Raw genomic sequence first — 21,372 nt, forward strand, 5'->3', positions numbered from 1 at the left:
GCAGGCCGGAGAATCGCCGGAGATACCGAAAATGGCGATTCTCCGGCACCCCCGCTATTCTGAGGCCCGGATGGGCCAAGCGGCCAAGCCAAAACGGCGGGTTCCCCCCGGCGCCGTCCACACCTGGTCGCTGCAGTCGTGGGCGGTGCGTGAACGCTGGGGGGGCGGCCTGTGGGGGGGCGAGGGGGGATCCTGCACCGGGCTTCACCTGGAATGTGGGGTGGCCCGCCGATCGTCGGGCCATCCTCTCTGAAGGAGGACCTCCTTCCTTCCGCGGCCCCGCAAGATCCGTCCCCCATCTTCTTGCGGGGCGGACATAGAGAGGATGGCAACCACGCATGCGCGGATGACGTCCGTTATGCGGCGCCGGCCGCGTCATCTATGCGGCGCCGCTTTTACGCGGGCGACAAGGCCTGGCGCGTGTAGATGACGTGGCTCCGATACTGGCCCATTGTCAGGGCCTGAATCGGTCGGGACCGTGGCCGTTCCGCGCCGTCGTGAACCTCGACAGCGTTCACGACGGCGCGGCCACTTCGGCGTGGGAGTGGAGAACCCCGCCCCTAGTGTTCAGAAACATATAGTTAACAGTAATTATTATTATTTTTTTATTTTTAATTAAATTTAATAATTAACTAACGCAATGTCAATTAGAGGGGTGCAGTGCTCTGACTGTGAAATGTGGCGGGTCCGAGAGGCTTCCAGCCTCCCGGATGTCTTCATCTGCAGAAAGTGCACCCAACTAGAGCTCCTCACAGACCGCATGGTTCGGTTGGAGCAGCAGTTGGATGCACTTAGGAAAGCGTCATAGATAGCAGTTATATAAATGTGGTCACACCCAAGGTGCAGGCAGAGAAATGGGTGACCACCTGAAGGGGCAGGCAGTCAGAGCAGGAATCCCCTGTGGTTGTCCCCCTCTCGAACAGGTATACCCCTTTGGATTCTGTCGGGGGTGATAGCCTATCAGGGGAAAACAGCAGCAGCCAGAGCAGTGGCACCACGCCTGGCTCTGATGTTCAGCAGGTAGGGCCAAAGTGCAGAAGAGCAATAGTCATAGGGGACTCTATAGTCAGGGGCATAAATAGGCGCTTCTGTGGACGTGAAAGAGACTCCAGGATGGTATGTTGCCTCCCTGGTGCCAGGGTCCAGGATGTTTCAAAATGGGTAGCGGGCATCCTGAAGGGGGAGGGCAAACAGGCAGAGGTTGTTGTACATATTGGTACTAACGACATAGGCAGGAAGGGTGATGAGGTCCTGCAGCAGGAGTCCAGGGAGCTAGGCAGAAAGTTAAAAGACAGGACCTCTAAGATTGTAATCTCGGGGTTACTCCCTGTGCCACGTGCCAGTGAGGCTCGAAATAGGGATAGAGCAGCTAAACACGTGGCTAAACAGCTGGTGTAGGAGGGAGGGTTTCCGTTTTCAGGACCACTGGGAGCTCTTCCGGGGCAGGTGTGACCTGTATAAGGACGGGTTGCATCAAAACTGGAGAGGCATAAATATCCTGGCCGCGAGGTTTGCTAGTGTCACACGGGAGGATTTAAACTAGTATGGCAGGGGGGTAGGTACTGGAGCAATAGGTCAGAAGGTGAAAGCATTGAGGGAGAACTAGGGAATAGGGCCAGTATGGCTCTGAGGAAGAGCAGACAGGGAGATGTTGCTGAAAACAGCGGGTCTGCTGGCCTGAAGTGCATATGTTTAATGCAAGAAGTATTACGGGTAAGGCAGATGAACTTAGATTAGTACTTGGAACTATGATGTTGTTGCCATTACAGAGACCTGGTTGAGGGAAGGACAGGGTTGCCAGCTAAACGTTCCAGGATTTAGATGTTTCAGGCGGGATAGAGGGGGATGTAAAAGGGGTGGCGGAGTTGCGATGCTGGTTAGGGAGAATATCACAGCTGTACTATAGGAGGACACCTCAAGAGGGCAGTGAGGCTATATGGGTAGAGATCAGGAATAAGAAGGGTGCACAATTTTGGGGGTTTACTACAGGCCTCCCAAGATCCAGCGGGAGATAGAGGAGCAGATAGGCAGACAGATTTTGGAAACGAGTAAAAACAAAAGGGTTGTTGTGATGGGAGACTTCAACTGTCCCAATATTGACTGGGACTCATTTAGTGCTAGGGGCAGAGTTTGTAAGGAGCATCCAGGAGGGCTTCTTAAAACAATGTGTAGATAGTCAAACTAGGGAAGGGGCTGTACTGGACCTGGTATTGGGGAATGAGCCCGGCCAGGTGGTAGAAGTTTCAGTAGGGGAGCATTTTGGGAACAGTGACCACAACTCAATAAGTTTTAAAGTGCTGGTGGACAAGGATAAGAGTGGTCCGAGGGTGAATGTGCTAAATTGGGGGAAGGCTAATTACAACAATATTAGGCGGGAACTGAAGAACCTAGATTGGGGGCGGATGTTTGAGGGTAAATCAACATCTGACATGTGGGAGGCTTTCAAATGTCAGTTGAAAGGAATTCAGGACCGACATGTTCCTGCGCAGAAGAAGGATAAACACGGCAAATTTCGGGAACCTTGGATAACGAGAGATATGTAGGCCTCGTCAAAAAGAAAAAGGAGGCATTTGTCAGGGCTAGAAGACTGGGAACAGACAAAGCCTGTGTGGAATGACTCCCAGATGCCAGGGTGAGTGATGTCTCAGATCGTATTTTCGGGATACTTAAGGGGGAGGGGGAGCAGCCCCAAGTTGTGGTCCACATACGTACCAACGACATAGGTAGGAAAAGGGATAGGGATGTAAGGCAGGAATTCAGGGAGCTAGGCTGGAAACTTAGATCTAGGACAAACAGAGCTATTATCTCTGGGTTGTTACCCGTGCCACGTGCTAGCGAGACAAGGAATAGGGAGAGAGAGGAGTTGAACACGTGGCTACAGGGATGGTGCAGGAGGGAGGGTTTCAGATTTCTGGATAATTGGGGCTCATTCTGGGTTCGGTGGGACCTCTATAAACGGGATGGTCTACACCTGGACCAGAGGGGTACCAATATCCTGGGGGGGAAATTTTCTAATGCTCTTCGGGAGGGTTTAAACTAGTTCAGCAGGGGCTTGGGAACCTGAATTGTAGCTCCAGTATACAGGAGGTTGAGAGTAGTGAGGTCATGAGTAAGGTTTCAAAGTTGCAGGAGTGTACCGGCAGGCAGGAAGGTGGTTTAAAGTGTGTCTTCTTCAATGCCAGGAGCATCCGGAATAAGGTGGGTGAACTTACGGCAGGTTGGTACCTGGGATTTCGATGTTGTGGCCATTTCGGAGACATGGATAGAGCAGGGACAGGAATGGTTGTTGCAGGTGCCGGGGTTTAGATATTTCAGTAAGCTCAGGGAAGGTGGTAAAAGAGGGGGAGGGGTGGCATTGTTAGTCAAGGACAGTATTACAGTGGCAGAAAGGACGTTTGATGAGGACTCGTCTATTGAGGTAGTATGGGCTGAGGTTAGAAACAGGAAAGGAGAGGTCACCCTGTTAAGGGTTTTCTATAGGCTTCCGAAAAGTTCCAGAGATGTAGAGGAAAGGATTGCAAAGATGATTCTGGATAGGTGCGAAAGCAACAGGGTACTTGTTATTGGGGACTTTAACTTTCCAAATATTGACTGGAAACGCTATAGTTTGAGTACTTTAGATGGGTCCGTTTTTGTCCAATGTGTGCAGGAGGGTTTCCTGACACAGTATGTAGATAGGCCAACGAGAGGCGAGGCCGTATTGGATTTGGTACTGGGTAATGAACCAGGACAGGTGTTAGATTTGGAGGTAGGTGAGCACTTTGGTGATAGTGACCACAATTTGATTACGTTTACTTTAGTGATGGAAAGGGATAGGTATATACCGCAGTGCTAGAGTTATATCTGGGGGAAAGGCAATTATGATGCGATGAGGCAAGACTTAGGATGCATCGGATGGAGAGGAAAACTGCCGGGGATGGGCACAATGGAAATGTGGAGCTTGTTCAAGGAAAAGCTACTGCGTGTCCTTGATAACTATGTACCTGTGAGGCAGGGAGGAAGTGGTCGAGCAAGAGAACCGTGGTTTACTAAAGCAGTCGAAACACTTGTCAAGAGGAAGAAGGAGGCTTATGTAAAGATGAGACATGAAGGTTCAGTTCGGGTGCTCAAGAGTTACAAGTTAGCTAGGAAGGACCTAAGGAGAGAGCTAAGAAGAGCCAGGAGGGGACATGAGAAGTCTTTAGCAGGTAGGATCAAAGATAGCCCAAAAGCTTTCTATAGATATGTCAGGAATAAAAGAATGACTAGGGTAAGAGTAGAGCCAGTCAAGGACAGTAGTGGGAAGTTGTGCGTGGAGTCCGAGGAGATAGGAGAGGTACTAAATGAATATTTTTCGTCAGTATTCACACAGGAAAAAGACTATGTTGTCGAGGGGAATACTGAGATTCAGGCTACTAGACTAGAAGGGCTTGAGGTTCATGAGGAGGATGTGTTAGCAATTCTGGAAAGTGTGAAAATAGATAAGTCCCCTGGGCCAGATGGGATTTATCCTAGGATTCTCTGGGAAGATAGGGAGGAGATTGCTGAGCCTTTGATCTTTAAGTCATCTTTGTCTACAGGAATAGTGCCAGAAGACTGGAGGATAGCAAATGTTGTCCCCTTGTTCAAGAAGGGGAGTAGAGACACCTCCGGTAACTATAGACCAGTGAGCCTTACTTCTGTTGTGGGCAAATTCTTGGAAAGGTTTATCAGAGATAGGATGTATAATCATCTGGAAAGGAATATTTTGATTAGAGATAGTCAACACGGTTTTGTGAAGGGTAGGTCGTGCCTCACAAACCTTATTGAGTTCTTTGAGAAGGTGACCAAACAGGTGGATGAGGGTAAAGCAGTTGATGTGGTGCATATGGATTTCAGTAAAGCATTTGATAAGGTTCCCCACGGTAGGCTACTGCAGAAAATACGGAGGCATGGGATTCAGGGTGATTTCGCAGTTTGGATTAGAAATTGGCGAGCTGGAAGAAGACAAAGGGTGGTGGTTGATGGGAAATGTTCAGACTGGAGTCCAGTTACGGGTGGTGTACCACAAGGATCTGTTTTGGGGCCACTGCTGTTTGTCATTTTTATAAATGACCTGGAGGAGGGCGTAGAAGGATGGGTGAGTAAATTTGCAGATGACACTAAAGTTGGTGGAGTTGTGGACAGTGCGGAAGGATGTTACAAGTTACAGAGGGACATAGATAAGCTGCAGCGCTGGGCTGAGAGGTGGCAAATGGAGTTTAATGCAGAAAAGTGTGAAGTGATTCATTTTGGAAGGAATAACAGGAAGAAAGAGTACTGGGCTAATGGTAAGATTCTTGGCAGTGTGGATGAGCAGAGAGATCTCGGTGTCCATGTAAATAGATCCCTGAACGTTGCCACCCAGGTTGAGAGGATTGTTAAGAAGGCGTACGGTGTGTTAGCTTTTATTGGTAGAGGGATTGACTTTTGGAGCCATGAGGTCATATTGCAGCTGTACAAAACTCTGGTGCGGCCGCATTTGGAGTATTGCGTGCAATTCTGGTCGCCGCATTATAGGAAGGATGTGGAAGCATTGGAAAGGGTGCAGAGGCGATTTACCAGAATGTTGCCTGGTATGGAGGGAAGATCTTATGAGGGAAGGCTGAGGGACTTGAGGCTGTTTTCGTTAGAGAGAAGAAGGTTAAGAGGTGACTTAATTGAGGCATACAAGATGATCAGAGGATTGGATAGGGTGGACAGTGAGAGCCTTTTTCCTCGAATGGTGATGTCTACCACGAAAGGACATAGCTTTAAATTGAGGGGAGATAGATGTAGGACAGATGTCAGAGGTAGGTTCTTTACTCAGAGAGTAATAAGGACGTGGAATGCCCTGCCTGCAACAATAGTGGACTCGCCAACACTAAGGGCATTCAAATGGTCTTTGGATAGACATGGACGATAAGGGAATAGTGTAGATGGACTTTAGAGTGGTTTCACAGGTCGGCGCAACATTGGGGGCTGAAGGGCCTGTACTGCGCTGTAATGTTCTATGTTCTATGTTCTATAAGGAAAGTAGGAAGGAACTTAAGCAAGGAGTCAGGAGGGCTAGAAGGGGTCACGAAACGTCATTGGCAAATAGGGTTAAGGAAAATCCCAAGACTTTCTACACGTACATAAAAAGCAAGAGGGTAGCCAGGGAAAGGGTTGGCCCACTGAAGGATAGGCAAGGGAATCGATGTGTGGAGCCAGAGGAAATGAGCGAGGTACTAAATGAATACTTTGCATCAGTATTCACCAAAGAGAAGGAATTTGTGGATGTTGAGTCTGGAGAAGGGTGTGTAGATAGCCTGGGTCACATTGAGATCCACAAAGATGAGGTGTTGGGCGTCTTGAAAAATATTAAGGTAGATAAGTCCCCAGGGCCTGATGGGATCTACCCCAGAATACTGAAAGAGGCTAGAGAGGAAATTGCTGAAGCCTTGTCAGAAATCTTTGGATCCTCACTGTCCTCAGGTGATGTCCCGGAGGACTGGGAATAGCGAATGCTGTTCCTTTGTTTAAGAAGGGTAGCAAAGATAATCCAGGGAACTACAGGCCGGTGAGCCTTATGTCAGTGGTAGGGAAATTACTGGAGCGAATTCTTCGAGACAAGATCTACTCCCATTTGGAAGCAAATGGACGCATTAGCGAGAGGCAGCATGGTTTTGTGAAGGGGAGGTCGTGTCTCACTAACAGTGACCCAGAGCCGGGATTGAACCTGGGACCTCAGCGCCGTGAGGCCGCAGTACTAACCCACTGCACCACCGTGCTGTCCCAACAATTGCACTTTTGACCTTATGAAGGAAGGAAAGTTATTGATGAAACAGTTGAAGAAGGTTGGACCTTCAAGATCTCCTACAGTAATGTCCTTGGACTGAAATGATTTGACCTCCAACAACCACATTCCACTTTCCATTGTGCTAGACATAACTCCAACCAATGGAAAATTTTTCCCCAATTGTAGTATGTCAATCAGGGCACTATGTCAGTATTAATAGGAGACCAAGCACTATGCATGCTGCACCCAGAGACTTAGAGTGGCTGAACCAATTCGGATTGTTACAGCCAGGGACTGGTAACTCAAAAAACAGGAATATTTTCTCTCAAAGTTGTTGGAGGGGCTGGGGTGAACACCAGCACAGTGCTTGCAACTTTGCTGTCAAATAACCAAATGAGACCCAGCAGCGAGGCCTTTAGGTGGTCCAGTTGAACTTACCTCCCAACACCTATCTGGAGTGAAAAGTCTACTCTATTTGAAATGAAATGAAATGAAATGAAAATCGCTTATTGTCACAAGTAGGCTTCAAATGAAGTTACTGTGAAAAGCCCCTAGTCGCCACATTCCGGCGCCTGTTCGGGGAGGCTGGTACAGGAATTGAACCGTGCTGCTGGCTTGCCTTGGTCTGCTTTAAAAGCCAGCGATTTAGCCCAGTGTGTTAAACCAGCCCCTAACTATTTCATAGTTTCATGGAATTTACAGTGCAGAAGCCATTCGGCCCATCGAGTCTGCACTGGCCCTTGGAAAGAGCACCCCACCCAAGCCCACACCTCCACCCTATCCCCATAACCCCAACTAATCTTTTTTGGACACCAAGGTCAATTTCTCATGGCCAATCCACCTAACCCGCACATCTTTGGACTGTGGGAGGAAACCGGAGCACCCGGAGGAAACGGGGAGAACGTGCAGACTCCGCACAGACAGTGACCCAAGCCAGGAATCGAACCTGGGACACTGGAGCTGTGAAGCGACTATGCTAACCACGGTGCTACCATGCTGCCCAATTGATTGCTGAATCTGTTAACCTCAGTTCCCTTTCAAACCTTGCTTGAGCTTTTCTTGCACCATCCATCTGAATACACTTGCAGTGATTTTAATCTTTCCAACGTAACAATGTTGCACAGGATTGTCAGATGAGGAGGGTTTGGGTTGGCTGGGCCTGCATTCACTGCAATTTAGAAGAATGAGAGGGGATCTCATCGGAACGTGTAAAATTCTAACCGGGCTGGACAGACTGGATGCAGGGATTGTTTTGCTATGCTCTTGTCGTAGCAAAAGCTGCTTCCTTGATGTGCACTCTGACAAAGGAATGTTCAGACTTGGAGATAGCTTTAACACGTTTATTAAACTATTAACAATTCTCCTACTTGGATTCAACGCTACTGTTAATCCTTCTATAGCTACTCAGACTGACTAACCAGTCTGCTACAATCCACGTGGTGGGAGTGATGCTCAATCAACCCTGTGTCTGTACTCCCTGAGAGTCTCCACTGGAAAGAGCCTGAGCATGTGTGATGTGTCCTTTTATATGGGTTGGTGTAATGCCCTCCTGTGGTAGTGTCACCTCTGTGTGATCGTGACTGCCCATTGGTCGTGTCCTATCTTACTGACCTATTGGTTGACTGCCTGTGTGTCATGTCTCTGGTGTTCCCTCTAGTGTCTAGCTAGGTGTAGTGTATGTACATTAACCCTTTGTGTACTTACAGTGATGTATAATCACCACAGGGATGATGTTTCCTTGGCTGATGGGTCTAGAACAAGGGCCACAGTCTGAGGGTACAGAGTAGACCATTTAGGACTGAGATGAGGGGAACTTTCTTCACTCAGAGGTTGGTGAACCTGAGGAATTCTCTACCACAGAAGGCTGTGGAGGACAAATCACTGACTGTATTAATAGATAGATTTCTAGACTCTGAAGGTACCAAAGGGTATGGGGGAAGCACTGGAGGGTCGAGATAAAGGATCAACCATTATCATATTGAATGGCGGAGTAGGCCCGAAGGGCTGAATGGTCTACTCCTGATCCTATTCCCGATGTTTCGAAGTTTGCATTCAATCTAATGCATCATTGTTTCGCCCACTCTCTTTTACTGCTGCACCCATTGTTACCACAGAAAGCTCAGCCACTCAACCACCTGTCCCTTAATCTGCCATCACCAGTTAGTGCCCATTATTGGATCCAAACCCAGGGGGCCGTGTTTACCACAGTAATAGTACACGTTAGCACCGTCTCAAGACAGAGGAGTATTTAGAAATAAAACAGTTACATCAATGTGTTATTAAATATGGCAGGTATTTGTGTGTGCAAAACCTGCTCGGGAGTTATTCTAATTGTAACTGGAACACGAGTCTGCAAAATGAGTCACTTTACCCGAACATTGCAACACATAGGGTCGACTGAAGGAAGTACATCAGCTGTTCCCCCAGGATTCCACTTTAAAAGCTTCATCAGCTGTCATCATTTTATTTTGTCTCCAGACAGGGTTTCAAAACTGTATACCCAGGCCAACTCCATGACTGACATGTTGGCATGTTGGATGCCCCATGAGCATCGTTCTTCCTTGCTCAAGGGATTTTCAAAATGAAAGGCAATTACATTTGGAAAGCGGGAAGAAGCAGCTCACAGGAGATAATGAGAAGCATTAACATGTTTTCCATCCTTGCAAAAATCTCCATTAAATCTTAATTAAAAAACATCATTTTATTTCAAAAACAGTTAGCAGAACATGCAATGAGGAACAGTGCCGAATCCATCTTTCTTCATTACTCATGAGTTACCAGCCGTTGCTAACTCTTAGAATAACCTGGGCCTTCCTCTGTTCTCTGTGATACAATCACTGAGTGGTCATAGCCAAAGTAAAATGGATCTATTCAAGCATAGAAACATCTGTATAAAACTGTTCTTGTTTACCATTAACATCAGCTCAGTGTTTACTGAGAGGTTGAATGCTTGTAATTGTACAAGTACAGTGTTAGGCATGTAGGGGCTGTTTAGCACAGGGCTAAATCGCTGGGCTTTGAAAGCAGACCAAGGCAGGCCAACAACACGGTTCGATTCCCGTAACAGCCTCCCCGAACAGGCGCCGGAATGTGGCGACTAGGGGCTTTTCACAGTAACTTCATTTGAAGCCTACTTGTGACAATAAGAGATTTTCATTTCATTTCATTCATGTAAATGCTAAAACCATTCCGTCTGACCCTTTAATGTGTTCCTGAAAGGAGATATAACTGGCTGGATTCTCAGTTTCTGAGACTAAGTGTTGATGCCAACGCAGAATTTGTGGGCTTTCACGACAGCAAAACTGGCGGCGCACCCGGACTGATTCCGTTACTGTGGAGGGGCTAGCACCTGCGGCGCGTGGACCACAGTCGATTCCAATGGAAAATGGTGCGGGCTTCGCCGGATCCGCGATTGCCACTCGGGAGGCTGACCAGCCGCACATACACATTACATTCCCCACAAACACCATCCCAGCCAACAAGATGGCACTGGTTGTGGTGGAGCGCACCCATATAGCTGATGGGTCGGCTGGGGCCAGAACCACTTGGGGGGGGGGGTGCCCTGGGGGTACACCTATATGACCTGTGGCAGAAGTTCACAGTGGGCTGTTAGCGGTGTGCACAGCTGCATGGCTGCCTTGCCGGCTGCGGCAATGGTGTTCCGTGCCTGTCCACCCACACACCCACCCCACAGCCCACCTCCTGGCCATCCTCCGCTACCCCCCAGCCCTGGCAGAAGCCCCCCCCCTCGCCCGCCAGTGGCACAACTGTCAGCAAACTATTCCGTACCCCCTCTCTCTCCCTCAGCAGCCACCACACAGGTTTCATGATTTTTAAAAGCACAAGCGACCACGCCGTCGGGTACTAGGCCCATCGGTCGAATCACGGAGGCCCCCTAATAACCCGGAGAATGCCAGGTCAGGCCCCCTAATAATATGCAAATGGTGTTTACTGTACGTGCGTTCCAGAATACATTGACGCCACTGTTGAGGTGGCGGAGAATCGCAATTTGGCATCAAATCGGTGCCTGCTGCGATTTTTGAAACCAATTATTCGCCCAATCGCATTTCGCAATTTCGGCATCAGTCAACGGAGAATCCCGCACAATAACTTTAAAATAAGGAAAATGGCACTGGGAACAGTGTTTAATGAATAAACAGCTACCTATCACAAATACAAGTCATTACTTGTTCTATCGCTTGCAGAAAGATAGCATTGTACTTCAGCTCTACATACCCATGGGTGAGTTTAACTTTTCCTTTTCATTCCAATGCACATTACGCTTCTGAGCAGACGCATCTTCCTGAAACATGTTAATAATTTACTTTGGATAATAATAGGCAAATATGGCTACCAGAGTAATGAGAAAGGTCATTGACCCGAAACACCTCAAAGCATGTAAAATAAAAGCAAAACACTGCGGATGCTGGAATCTGAAACAAAAACGGAAAATGCTGGGAAAGCTCAGCAGGTCTGGAAGAAACTGTGGAGTAAGTTAATGTTTCGAGTCCGCTCTGATGAAGAGTCACATGGACTTGAAATGTTAACTCTATTTTCTCTCTCCAGAGATGCTACCAGACCTGCTGAGTTTTTCTGGCAATTTCTGTTTTTGCCTCAAAGCATGTGGTGTGTGGAATATTGATTTGTGTTTATCAACAAAAGTTGTTTATTCCTATTTGGCGCAAGAGTAGAAAGGGAACTATGGCCAAACTGTGGCTTACAAGGAAAATTAGAGATAATATCAGATTCAAAGAAGAGGCATACAAATTAGCAAGAAATAGTAATAGGCCTGAGGATTGGGAACAGTTTAAAATTCAGCAAAGGCGGACCAAGGATTGATTAAGAAGAGCAAAACGCAATATGAAAGTAATCTAGCGGGGAACATAAAAACTGACTGTAAAAGTTTCCAGCGGTATATAAAGAGAAAAAGATTGATAAAAACAAAGGTCCCTTACAGTCAGAAAAGGGGAATTCATAACGGGGAACAAAGAATGGCTGAGGAACTAAATTTGTACTTTGTTTCTGTCTTCACAAAGGAAGACATGAATGATGTACTGGGGGTTCTGAGAAACATAAGTTTCAGTGAGGAACGGAAGAAAATTAATATTTGGAAAGTAATGGTTTTGGGAAAATTAATGGGACTGAAGGCAGATAAATCTCTAAGGCCTGATAATCTTCATTCCAGAGTGCTTAAGGAAGTAGCCCTTGAAAAAGTAGATCCATTGGTGGTCATTTTCCAAAATTCTTTGGACTCTGGAATGGTTCCTACAGATTGGAGGGTAGCGAATATAACTCCACTATTCAAAAGAGGAGATAGAGAAAAAACAGGAAACTATACACCAGTGAGCCTAACATTGGTAGTAGGGAAGTTGCTACAGTCCATTATCAAGGATTTCATAGCACAGCATTTGGAAAGCAATGGTGTAATCAGACAAAGTCAGCATGTATTTTTGAAAGGGAAATCATGCTTCACAAATGTACTAGAATTCTTTGAGGATGTTACTAGTAGGGTTGACCAGGGAGAACCGGTGGATGTGGTTAATTTTTTCAGAAGGCTTTCGACAAGGTCTCACATAGCAGATTACTTTGTAAAGTTAAAGTGCATGGATTTGTGGGTAGTGTCTTGAGATGGATAGGCAGCTGGTTAGCAGACAGGAAGCAAAACGTTGGAATCAGTTGGCGTTTTTCCAATTGGCAGACAGTGACCAGTGGGGTACTGCAGGAATCTGTGCTAGGACCCCAACTGTTCACATTATATATAAATGATCTGGATGAGGGAACTAAATGTATTATCTCCAAATTTGCAGATGATACAAAGTTGGGTGGGTGAACTATGAGGATGCAGAGATGCTTCAGCATCTCAGGATTTGGACAGGCTGACTGAGTGGGCATTTGTATGGCAGATGCGGTATAATGTGGATAAATGTGAGGTTATTCGCTTTGGTAGTAAAAATAGGAAGGCAGATTATTATTTGAATGGGTGTAAATTGAGGGAGTTGAATACTTAGTGAGATCTTAGTGTTCTCATGCATCAGTTGCTGAATGTAAGCACGCAGACACAACAGGCAGTAAAGAAGGCAAATGGTATGTTGGCCTTCATAGAGAGAGGATTTGTGTATACAAATAGGCATGTTTTACTGCAATTGTATAGGGCATTGGTGACGCCACACCTGGAGTATTGTGTGCACTTTTGGTGTCCTTATTTGAGGAATGTTCTTGATGTGGAGAAAGTGAAGCAAAGGTTTACCGGGCTTATTCCTGGGATGAAGGAACTGTCATATGAAGGGAAACTAAGTTGGTTAGGATTATATTCATTGGAGTTTAGAAGAGTGAGAGGGGATCTCGTAGAAACTTATTAAACTCTAACAGGATTAGACAGGGCAGATTCAGTAAAAATATTCCCGATGGTGGGGGATTCCAGAACTAGGGGCGGAATTCTCCGACACCACGCCGGGTCGGAGAATCGCCGGGGGCTGGCGTGAATCCCGCCCCCGCCGCCCGCCGAATTCTCCGAAGGGTGAAAAGTCGACGGGGCGTCAATCGCGCCGCCCGCCTCGGAGAATTCGGCGGGCTGGAGACAATGGACTCCGGGGCTGCCCATATTCTCCCAGCCGGATGGGCCGAAGGCCCGCCGAAGTGACCACGGGTCACGTCGGCGTAAATCAAAATACCTATTTAACGGCGTCAACCAGTGCTGATGGTTGATGCCGTCCAGCGTGGAGGTAGGTCACGGCCTGGGGGGTGGCCGCAGGAGAGGTGATGGCGTGTGTGTGTGGGGGAGAGGTGTGTGTGGGTGTGTGTGCAGCGGGGTGGGGGGGGGTGTGGTTTGGGGTGGGGTGGGCTTCGGGGGAGTGCCGGGTACGGGGGGGGTGAGTGCCGGCGAGGGGGACGGTGGGGATGAGTGCCGGGGACGGGGGGATGAGTGCCGGGTATGGGGGGGGTGAGTGCCGGGGAGAGGGGGTGTGAGTGCCGGGGACGGGGGGTGTGAGTGCCGGGGACGGGGGGGATGGGTGCCGGGTACGGGGGGGGGGGGGGATGAGTGCCAAGTACGGGGGGGATGAGTGCCAGGGACGGGGAGTAGTGCCGGGGGGGGAATGCCAGGTACGGGGGGGGGGGAATGCCGGGTACGGGGGGGGGATGAGTGCCGGGTACGGGGGGGGAATGGGTGCCGGGTACGGGGGGGGGTGAGTGCCGGGTACTGGGGGATGAGTGTCGGGTACAGGGGGGATGAGTGCCAGGTATGGGGGGGATGGGTGCCGGGTACGGGGCAATGAGTGCCGGGTACTGGGGATGAGTGTCGGGTACAGGGGGGATGAGTGCCAGGTATGGGGGGGATGGGTGCCGGGTACGGGGCAATGAGTGCCGGGTACGGGGGGATGAGTGGCAGGTACAGGGGGGGATGAGTGCTGGGTATGGGGGGGGGATGGGTTTGGGTACGGGGGGATGAGTGCCGGGTACGGGGGGATGAGTGGCAGCTACGGGGGGGGATGAGTGCTGGGTATGGGGGGGATGAGAGCCGGGTACGGGGGGATGAGTGCCGGGTACGGGGACGATGAGTGCCGGGTACGGGTAGGGGGGTTGGTGAGTGCCGAGTATGGGGGGGTGAGTGCCGGGTACAGGGGGGATGAGTGCCGGGTATGGGAGGATGAGTGCCGGGTACGGGGAGGATGAGTGCCGGGTACGGGAAGGGTGAGTGCCGGGTATGGGGAGGATGAGTGCCGGGTACGGGGGGGGGGGGGGGGGGGGTGAGTGCCGGGTACGGGGAGGATGAGTGCCGGGTACGGGGGGTTCGAGGGCATAGGAGATTCTCCGCCTGGCCAGGTGCCATCCTCCAACAGTCGCCCCCATGCAGCCCATGCCACCTGGCTGGGGGGAGGGTGTACGGGCAATGATGACATGTCGTCGTTTCCCCCTCCCCCGCAGGCCGTCATGTTTTCTGATCAGCCAGCGATGTTGGCCGCTGTGGCGGCCGCCGCTATTCTCCATGTTGCCCTGGAGGAGGAGGAGGAGGAGCGTGCCAGAGAGGCGGCGCAGGCTGCCGCAGAGGGGCAGGCGGCATCCGCCCAGGCTGGCGGGACACCCGCCCGACAGGATGAGGAGGAGGAGCACGTAGTGGAGGAGGAACACGAGGAGGTGAGGAGGACGTTGCGGCCCCACGGCAACGGAGGCACCCGAGGAGGCCCCGTGTGTACCGGCCCCGGCTGTCGTACCAGGACCTCACGGACCGGGAATGCAGGAGGAGACTCCGGATGAGCCGGGAAACCGTGGCACACATCTGCCACATGCTGGCACACCTGGCACCACATGGTACTGGGGGGTACACCCTCTCCCCGTGTCTGTCAAGGTTACGGTGGCCCTGAACTTTTATGCCACGGGATCATTCCAGACGCCAGGTGGGGACCTGTCCAGCATCTCGCAGACATCGGTGCACCGGTGCATCCGGGCAGTGACAGACATCCTAAATGCCATTGCAGACCGCGACATCCACTTCCCTGTGGACCGGGACAGCCAGGATGCCCGGGCCGTGGGCTTCTCTGCCGTGGCCGGGTTTCCCATGGTCCAGGGCGCGATCGACGGGATGCACGTCGCCGTGCGGCCACCTGCAGATAACAGGGCCGTTTTCACCAATTAGAAGGGCACCTATTCCATGAACATCCAGGTGCTCTGCGACCACCGCATGATTATCCTACACGTCTGCGCCCGGTACCCGGGAAGTGTACATGACTCATACGTGTTGTCACGGTCATACATCCCCGGCATGTACGAGGGACGCCATCCCCGGCTGAGGGGCTGGTTGCTGGGCGACAGGGGTTACCCGTTGCGGTAGTGGCTGATGACGCCTAGACAGAGGCCACAGAATGACGCGGAGAACCGCTACAATGATGCCCATGCAGCGACAACGGGTGTGATAGAGAGGTGCTTTGGCGTGCTCAAAATGCGTTTCAGGTGGCTGGACCTCTCAGGGGGCGCCCTCCAGTATCGGTCAGATAGGGTCGGCCGCATCATTGTGGTGTGCTGCGTCCTGCACAATATAGCCCAGCAGAGGGGCGATGTGCCGCAGGCAGAGGAGGGCGGAGTGGAGGAGCAGCAGGAAGAGGCGCAGTCCTCCCCAGATGAGGGGGATGGGGGCAATGGTCAGGGCAGACGGGCTAGACATGGGCGGGTGGCTGTCCACCGTTACCGGCTGGGCCAGCGGGCACGGGACAGGCAGATAGCCGCCCGCTTCACTGACTAGGTGACGTGGGAATCGGCAAGTATGGCCACATACCGCACACCATGCCAACACCCGAACACCCTCACCCCCCCCACCCATCCACCCACCCAGAACCCTCACCCCCCCCCCCCTAACCTCACCCACCCGACCCGCATGCACACCACCCCCCTCCATTGCCGATCCACCTGCGGCACGACGGCCGGGCTCACACAGTTGCCGGTGGAAGTGTGTCTATTGCAGGCCATGGAGGATGGTGACAACCCGTCCTGCGATGAGCTCCTGGCTCCACATCGTTGGACGATGTCTGACCCATGGCCACAGTACCACCATCTACCCGGACCATCCCTGCATGCGGCTGTGACTCTGCAGCGCACGGTCCCGTCCTCTGCCCGGGGGGATGGTGAGGGAGGCCCAGGATTGGATTGGATTTGTTTATTGTCACGTGTACCGAGGTACAGTGAAAAGTATTTTTCTGCGAGCAGCTCAACAGATCATTAAATACATAGGAAAAAAGGGAATAAAAGAAAATACATAATAGGGCAACACAACATATACAATGTAACTACATAAGCACTGGCATCGGATGAAGCATACAGGGTGTAGTGTTAAAGAGGGGGAAGGGGGCAGACTCACCTGAGGCCGACGTAAGACCATCCCTCACACACACATTGGCGCTCAACATATATGACACCCCCGCACGCATCGGACAGAGCACAAAGGCAGCTTCTGTAGGTGTTAAAGTGATTTTAATAACAAACAGTGCATACACGAGCCCTAGCCCCTATAACTAATCTGTGCCCTGCACCCGTGCCAACTTACTCAGTGTCTAATTTTTTGGCATTATGGGCCCTTTGACTACGCCTAGGTGGATCCCCAGACGGTACAGCAGAACTGGAGATGGACTCCTGTGATTCCTGCCCTCTGACACTGGATCCCTTTGGCGGCCGTTTCCTGGGGCGTTCTGGCCCAGATGGGCCAGGCTGCGGCCCAGGCGACTGGGATGGCGAGCTGCCAGCCTGTCCTGCCCGTTGCCCACCCGATGCACCTGGGACGGAAGGGGGGGGAGTCCGAGGTGCTGCAGTGTTCCTGGACCTCCCCTACAGGGTGACCAGAGACGGGCGCCAGCAACTCCTCCTCCCTCGGGGTGCCCAAAGGCCCCCAGGCCTCTACATGGGTGGGGGATGCGAACGGACTGGCCATCCGACGCCCCCCCGACATCTGGCGCTGCCAGTCCTGGAGGCCCGTGCTGGTATCGACAGGGGTCTGCAGGTTTGCAGCCATGGAGCTCAGGGAGTTGCCCATCCCTGTCTGTGACTGTGCCACGGAGTTGAGCCCCTCTGCCATCTGCCGCTGGCCCTGGCTCATGGCCTCCTGTGAGAGGGCAGCCATATCCTGGGCCACAGACGCCGCCTGCACGGAAAGCCCCAGGCCTCGCAAACCGCTCCCCATGTCTGACACCATCACATCCATTGCCTCCACCGCAGACGCCACCCGTGCGGTGTCGGCCTGGGTGGCACGCATGACCGGCACCACTGCCAGCTCCTGGATGCGGGTGCACTCCTGCACCTGCGACTGCAGCTGCTGCAAGCCGGCCGTCACCCTCTTCGCTCGTCCCAGGTTCGGTGGTTGCATCGGACCTATGGGTGGGTGTGGTAACTCCAGGAACCCGGGATCCATCTGGGCGGCAGATGTTCGCTTGGGCTGGGCTGCCCTCCGACCGCCCGGCCCCTCTGCTGCTCATACCTCCACCTGCTGTACCGGGACGGCTGTGTTGTGCGCACCAGTGAGTGTACCAGACGCCCCATCACTAAAGTGCCCAACCGAGGTGAGCGTCTCTGCGATGGTGGAGGGTGTTGGTGACAGCAGTGGCGTTGTGTCGTGCGCATCGTCCCACTCTGAGTCCATGGCACTTTGGGGTGGCGGTTCATCTCCACCCATCCACTTTGTGTCACTGTCCTGTATTTCGGTTTCCAGGGTAGGGGTCTCCTGGGTAGGGGTCTCCTGGGTAGGGGTCTCCTGGGTAGTGGTGTCCTGGGTAGGGGTGTCCTGGGTAGTGGTTTCGTGGCTCGGCTGCGACGGGGCCTGTGGCTGCCCCGCTCATCGCTGGGTGGCACACGCCTGCGTCGCTGCAACCGCTCCAGGTGTCTCCGTCTCCCGTGGTCGCCCTGGGGCATCCTGCGGGCGTCGCGTGGCAGAGGGTCCAGGTCTCTCCGTATCCCGTGGTCGCCCTGGGGCATCCTGCGGGCGGTCTGCATCTGCGGGGATGGGTGCCTCGACGTTTGCTCCTGCGATACACAATGAAGCATGCATGGTTAGACACGCAGGCAGTGATCAGGTGATATGGGGAGGGGGGAAGGGGGAATATCGGTGATATGGGGGAGGGGGGATATGGGGGAAGGGGGATATGGGGGATATGGTGGAAGGGGGATATGGGGGAAGGGGGATATGGGGGGAGGGTGGCTATGGGGGAGGGGGGATATGGGGGCAGGCTGTCGGTGGCTCACTTGCTGGTGGGCCCCCGAGCTCTGCATCGGCAACCTCCCGGTCCTCAGGTCCGCCAGCCAGTTCCAGGGCCCTTTCCTCATGTACGGTGAGTGGCCTCTCATCAGCTGGGCCCCCTCCAGTCCTCTCATGCTCCCTATTGTTGTGTGCGGGCTTCTCCTGTGGGGTGGGAGGGGGGGGTGGCAGGGGTAAAGGGCAACAGTATTAGACAGGTATATGAATGCACGCCATCGGTTTGCGCGTATAGTGCAGAGGTTAGGGTTAGGGTTGGTTTCACCTGGGGGTGGACTCACCCTGGCTGCCCTGACGAGGTCGTTCACCTTCTTGTGCCACTGTCCGTGGTGTCAGAGCCACAGCGCTGACAGCCTCTGCCACCTCCCTCCACAGACGCCAGCTTAGGCGTGGGGCGGCCTGGCGGCCATGTCCGGGGTACAGGGACTCCCTCTTCTCCCCCACTGCGTCCAGGAATGCCTCGATGTCGCGGTCCTGGAACCTCGGGGCTGCGCGGCAGGCATCCATCCTGTCGGGTCTTCCGGGGTGGGGGGAGGCGCGTCTTTTGAGCCGCCACACCATGCGGCGTCAATGTCCACGTCGGGTGATGCCATCGCAAATGGTGTCACGCCGCTGCTAGCCCATTCGGGGCTGGAGAATATCCGTTGTTTGGGGGGGCCCGATGCTGGAGTGATCCGCGCCGTTTTTGGCGCCGGGTCCCGAACATCGCACCAGTTTTCAAAGAATCCCACCCTAGGGGTCATAGTTTGAGGATAAGGGGTAAACCTTTTGGGACTGAGGTGAGGAGATATTTCTTCACCCGGAGAATGGTGATTCTGCAGAATTCATTACCACAGAAAGTAGTTGAGGCTTAAACGTTGTGTAATTTCGAGGAATTATATATACCTCTTGGGGTTAAAGGAATAAAGGGATATGGGGGAAAGGCAGGATCAGGGTATGAACTTGATGATCAGCCATGATTATAATGAATGGTGGAGCAGGCTGGAAGGGCAGAATAGCCTCCTCCTGCTTCTATTTTCTATGTTTCTATGTTAGGTGGGAAAGTGGAGTTGAGGATTATCATATAAGACCATAAGCCATAGGAGCAGAATTAGGCCACTCGGCCCATCGGGTCTGCTCCGCCTTTCAATCATGGCTGATATTTTTCTCATCCCATTCTCCTGCCTTCTCCCCATATCCCCTGATCCCCTTATTGATCAAGAACCTATCTATCTCTGGCTTAAAGACACTCAGTGATTTGGCCTCCACAGCCTTCTGTGGCAAAGAGTCCCAAAGATTCACTACTCTCTGTTTTAAAGGATCATCCCTTTAGTCTGGGATTGTGTCCTCTGGTTCTAGTTTTTCCGACAAGTGGAAACATCCTCTCCACGTCCACTCTATCCAGGCCTCACAGTATCCTGTAAGTTTCAATAAGATCCCGCCTCATCCTTCTAAACTCCGTCAAATACAGACAGAGTCCTCAACCATTCCTCATACACCAAATTCTTCATTCCTGGGATTATTCTTGTGAATCTCCTCTGGACCCTTTCCAAGGCCAGCACATCCTTCCTTAGATATGGAGCCCAAAACTGCTCACAATACTCCAAATGGGGTCTGACCAGAGCCTTATACAGCCTCAGAAGTAAATCCCTGGTCTTGTATTCTAGCCCTCTTGACATGAATGCTAACATTGCATTTGCCTTCCTAACTGCCGACTGAACCTGCACGTTAACCTTAAGAGAATTGTGAACAAGGACTCCGAAGTTCCTTTGTGCTTCTGATTTCCGAAGCATTTCCCCATTTTGAAAATAGTCTATGCCTAAATTCCACATTCCAAAGTGCATAACCATACACTTTTCCACATTGTATTTCATTTGCCACTTCATTGCCCACTCTCCTAGCTTGTCCAAATCCTTCTGCAGCCCCCTTGCTTCCTCAATATTACCTGTCCCTCTTCAGATCTTTGTATCATTTGCAAACTTAGCAACAGGGCCTTCAGTTCCTTCTTCCAGATCATTAATGTATACTGTGAAAAGTTGTGGTCCTAGTACAGACCCCTGAGACACACCACCAGTCTCTGGATGCCATCATCTTAGCCATGATCTCATTGAAAGGCAGAGCAGAACACTGGACTGAGTGACCTACTTCTGCTCCTATGTCTTATGCAGGTGCCAAACAGGCCCGGCGAGGAGTTGCTTCCAGCTTCAACAAAAATCCCTTCTGTGTGCGGCACCAGGTTTCTTTCAGGAGTGCTGGTTCAGTAGTTCACCAGTGACACAATAACAACACGCACATTTGTACCCCAAAATCACAATCAGAGTGCTGTAAGACATCATAGGATTTAATTTCCAAATTTCAAGTGGTCGCCCACGTGAAATAGGTGGGTGATCTGGCTGCCCATCCAAGAAGCCTAGATGGCGGAGGTCAGAGTGACAGTGTAAATGCAATGGGAAGTGAACCAAGTTTTCAAGCCACTAGTGCTAGGTGGAAGGAGTTAAAATAGTCTCTATTCAGTTCTCCCAGATCAAGTGTGTGTATTTGCTAGCGAGAAACCAAACTTAGTTAATGCAGAACCATGGAATAAAAAATGAAAACCGCAAAGTGGTGTCAGTCCTTTACCAATAAATATAATAGGAATATAATAAATACAAACAAGAGTAGACCATACAGCCCCTTAAACCTGCTCTGCCATTCAGTACAATCATGGCTGATATTCAGCCTCAGCTCCACCTTCTTGCTTGATTCCCCGAGAGACCAAAAATACACCAGTCTCAGCCTTGAATATATTCAACGGTCGAGCATTCACAACCATCTGAGAAAGACAATTGCAAAGGTGCACAGCCCTTTGAATGAAGAAATTCCTCCTCATCTCTGTGCTGTATGATCAATCCCTTATCATGAGAATGTG

The 21,372-nt window shown here is 51.4% G+C and overlaps 1 long non-coding RNA gene across 1 annotated transcript in view; it reads right to left on the minus strand.

Moving 5' to 3' along the window:
• Positions 1–9,500: 9,500 nt before the first annotated feature.
• Positions 9,501–21,372, minus strand: part of LOC140411742 (uncharacterized) — a 28,654-nt gene continuing 16,782 nt past the window's right edge. The window contains exons 2-3 of the long non-coding RNA XR_011940984.1: positions 10,994–11,060; positions 9,501–9,624 (exon numbers count right to left, since the gene is read on the minus strand). This is a non-coding gene — a long non-coding RNA (uncharacterized lncRNA). The remainder of the gene's footprint in view (positions 9,625–10,993; positions 11,061–21,372) is intronic.

Source organism: Scyliorhinus torazame, chromosome 4, assembly GCF_047496885.1.
Source record: "Scyliorhinus torazame isolate Kashiwa2021f chromosome 4, sScyTor2.1, whole genome shotgun sequence".
In the NCBI taxonomy this organism is placed as follows: Eukaryota; Metazoa; Chordata; class Chondrichthyes; order Carcharhiniformes; family Scyliorhinidae; genus Scyliorhinus; species Scyliorhinus torazame.